Raw genomic sequence first — 4,661 nt, forward strand, 5'->3', positions numbered from 1 at the left:
ATACTACACAAATTTTGTATCTCATTACAGTGGCAAATATAATACAAAATCCAAAGTTTATGGCTCAGATATTTGTTGATTATTAAAGATAAAATAGTATGTGATTGTCTCCAATTCCTTTTCCTTCTTAAATGTTTAAATTGATTATTGAGGATAATTCTGATTTATCAAAGCAACTCTTACTATTTTGTATGATTTGGTTGATTGGGTTCTATCAGGTAGAATTAAAGATCCATTTGATTAAATTACAACAGTTTGAAGATAGCAATTGGATTAACAAGAAGAGTCATACGATATTACATATTTTCATGTTTATACAAGGTATAAATACTATTAATGCCGAATAACTTGAATAAGATCAGAAACAAGATTAAGTGACTCTATAACCCTAGATGAGATATTGATCATTAATATACAAAAAAGTTATGTTAGTTTTTGTTTTTTTTGGAGAAATAAGATAGAGGTAGGAGTAGAAGAACATTAAGTATTCACTTCATGTATTTGTGCTGTACCGAGTGAATTTCAAATAAGAATCAAGAGGAATTATAAGATCTGCTAAATCTCAAGGTACACTCGCCAAGGTCTTGCAAAGCCTGAAGAACAAAAGATATCTCTTTATAAGTAAACCTTGTTCGTTGGGAAAATCAGTTGGCAAACCTAATCATATAGCTTAGCACATTCTTAGGGTTTTCCAATCTGTTGATTTGGGAACCAACATATTCTTAAAGTTGTGTAGAGTAGTTAGAAATTATGCTTGTGCAAACATACACAAAAACATCTTGCTAAAGTATTCCATCCACACATGGATAATATTGGTGTTGTGTTGTGTGGGTAAGGAAAGGTTGCAACATGAGATGATCTTATGTTGAGTTCATGGGTAAGAGTACAAGTTGCACAAATTTGCACACAAATTAATCATAGATTTGCAAAGGTACAATGTCACAAGTCAATAATGTCCTATATAGTTTTGATTGCATACTTGGAAGTGAAAGGAAGCTAAGGTGCGGAAAAAAATTCCTAACACTAATCTAGTGGGGGAGATAGTGCAAATTTTGTTTACAAATCTTCTATTATAGAATTAGAAACACATTCATGAGTAGATAATAAACCTGCATAAAGATAAACACAATGAACACACGAGATATCATGGGGAAAACCCTTTTGGGTGAAAAGCCCCGCACTCCAAAAGCATAATACTTTGTATTGCAGTAATCAAATTCTTACAGTACAATGTCAACACCTAGCTTCTTGAATGTATGAGTCTACAACTACAACCCACAATCTAGATTAACTCTAATAGCATAACACTTCACCTACAAACTTAACATGATTAATGCTCTCCAAGACTACCTTTTATAGAGAAATACATAAAGAAGGAAGCTTCTAGATGAAGCAACAAGATGGGGTCATGCAATGCATTTGGCCCTATTTTTCGGCCACCAAAAATCATGCAAATGACACATGTACTCCTTCAAATGAATCCCCATTCAAACCTCCTAAGTTGGGCACCCAAAATTTACTATTTGGAGGTATGAAAGATGCTCTTACGCATCTTACAACCATCATAACTTACAACACTTACAACAGTAAGAGAATCTATCATAAACGACTAATATTAGCTTATCCTCTCACAACTCATGATAACTCAACTTGGGCACCCACCTTCTCCATGCAAAAGGTATCTATTGCCACTTGTCCAATATGCCATAGATTCTATCATAGGCTGACACTCATCAAGATCCTCAAAGTGAGAAGCCTACCTCCACATGTGCAACATATGTGTCATATAGTCATCGCTAAGTAGGATGCCACCAAGGCTGTGGGTCCGACTAGATGACTAAACATTTGTAGGTAAATAATAAATAAATACAAAATGAATGTTAGGATTTTCAAAGATTCAGACACCTTAATCCCAATAGGAAGTACATTGTCTATTTATCCAAATGTCTTTATTTTACATTGTACTATCCCATAGAATATGAGTTTGGATGTGTAGAAATGGGAATACCTAGGTGCCTAACCACATCATACACAATGATGTCTTTTGGTTGCCACTTTGAAGAATTACATGGACAAGTAGATCATTGTTCCAACATTTTGTGTGGAAGAGATGCCTACATTCCTATGATATGTTAAGAGGTCTTGGTACTAGTGTTGAGATACTAAGCCTCATGGTCAATATCCTAAACTCTGTCAAACTTTGATGTGGCTTGCATAGTCAATGGTTGTTGTGTGTAGCATTCAACATTGTCGTAGGAGTCGGTGTGGTGATTGTGGAAACACATATCACCTTATCACAACTTCTTACCTCATCCTTGTTTGGTATAGATGCTAATGACACTCTAGAGCTTTGCAAGACTATCCACGAGTCTTGCAACTAATTTTACATGAATGAATGTTATTTTTATGTGAAAGCATTGTAGCTAGTTTCTTCTGCAAGGAAGACCTAAATTGCTTAAGCCTAGTCCTTGTTACATTCTTAGATGCACTACAAAATTCTTGATCCAATGCATCTTAAGTCAAGAAATCCATTGTAGTGTAGATAAAGAGTGGTAATTTTTTCATGTATTTGAGTGCTTAGTGTTGCTTCAAAAGGTTCTCATACAAATGCGTAGAGTAGTTATGGTACTCATTGGTGTAATATTCCATTGATTACTACTTATGTTGGCATGATTGTTGAAACTTCATATTTTTATCCTCATAATACCTAAGAGAGTAAAATTCCTCTTGTAGAATTATAACAAAGGCATCCTAGGCTAGAATTGGCTAGTGATTCTTGTTGCACTATGTGTTGAGTGCTTGTCCGTGCTAATGAGATTGAAATGAACATTTTTAACATTTTAAAGCAAATCTTTTGACATCGATGAAATTACATTGGAGAAGCACACTTTGAGCTTTAAACAAATCCTAATATCCAATGTTGAGCATCGATTTTACCTTCAAACATATAATAATACCTAGATCTACTTGAACTTTGAAAGGAAAGGAAAGGAAAGGAGCTTTTATAGTCCATGATGCCAACCATCTGTGTATGGGTCTACGGATGGGTTAGAGCAGTATGGGACTACCTTGTACTCCTTGCGAGAGGTACCTAACTGCACTACAAATGAGGCGTACATACCTTACCCCCTTGTGGGATTTGAACTTGTGATCTATCTTTCAAGAGCACTACAAAGGATTGTGATGTTGTGTGGGAATGAGTTTATGAAATATTGTGATGCTCCTTTGAATTGATCTTCATGGAATCATGGATTTGTTCAAAGAATTCTTAGTATCATGTTTCTAAGGAACCATTGAGCATTTTTTGAATGTCTACTAAGACCTTTGGTATACATTTTCATTGGCCATTTTGGTTTATTTTTTATGTTTACATGAATTCTCAAAAATCAAAGTAGGTGTATTATTCTCCTTTATTTATTGAGCACCCACTTGAATGAGCATGAAGAAATAGCTTAGCTTTGATACCGATTATCCAAATCCCATGATGATCTTTTATGTTGGCTAGTAATGGACAAGATCATAGAATATGCAAATAGAAAATATAATGCAAATTAAATACACATTCAAGACATATAAAACTTATGGCAAACATGCAACTTCTAATTATAAAGAATAGGGGAAAAAATTACGAAGGGTTAAAATATGAATAAGTAGATTCTCTCTAACTATACATGACATACAATGTAAATATTTATATTTTAATACTACAACTACGTTGCTAGTTAAACTTTAGGTAAATACAAACAAATGTCCAATGTGCATGGTTATGTGGCATATGTAGATAAGATGAAGCCAAGTGTCAAACTTGTATGGTGATAGATATTGTGGTGTGGACATTGCTTGGAGTTGGGTACATAGTGCCAAACATTAAAAAATGTATGGTGTCATGTCCTATGACATAAAGGCTAGATATTACATGTATATGGTGGCATTCCCTATAGTGTCTACAAATGCTCCCACATGTCAAACATGTATGGATTTATTTGGCACAAGTATGTATAGCCACATGTAGGGGCACACTATGCCCACAAACTGTGTGCAAAATGTTTATGAAAAACTACACAAAAACTAAGATGTTCATCTTGTGCAATGTTGAGTGTGTTCATGTAGTTGTTGAAACTTGTATAGAGGGATGAGCTTGAATAAAGATTCTAAAGTATACAAAAATTTAGCGATATGATTTATGTTGTATTTAGTGCAAAGCTTGAATATATAAAAAGTGAATAAAATATTAAAAAAGAGAGAAAAAGCACAAAAGAAAAAAGATGTGAATACTTTGGTGTATGCTAGATGTTGTAAGAATAATTAAAATCTTATTTTAAAAAAATAAATTTTTTTTTGCTCTTAATTTTGAGTGATCACCCATACAGTGCGGCTATAAATTTTCCACCAACTTAGAAGTTTTTTGGTCTATGATCTTTATATGCTTTCAACTAGAAATATTCAACCAACTCAAAGATTTTACAAACTATAATCTCTATATGATTTCATTAAAAAAATCTAATTTTTTGAAACTTCCATCATTAAAAATTTAATAATTTTTTTAATAATATTATAAATTCAAAGCAATCGGAAACCATCAATGCCACGGTAAAATTCAATTACTACTCTTACAAAATTTAAGAAACCCTCTCATTTGTTAAAGAAAACTCCTAAATTTT

This window comes from Cryptomeria japonica, chromosome 11 (genome assembly GCF_030272615.1).
Source record: "Cryptomeria japonica chromosome 11, Sugi_1.0, whole genome shotgun sequence".
NCBI lineage: Eukaryota > Viridiplantae > Streptophyta > Pinopsida > Cupressales > Cupressaceae > Cryptomeria > Cryptomeria japonica.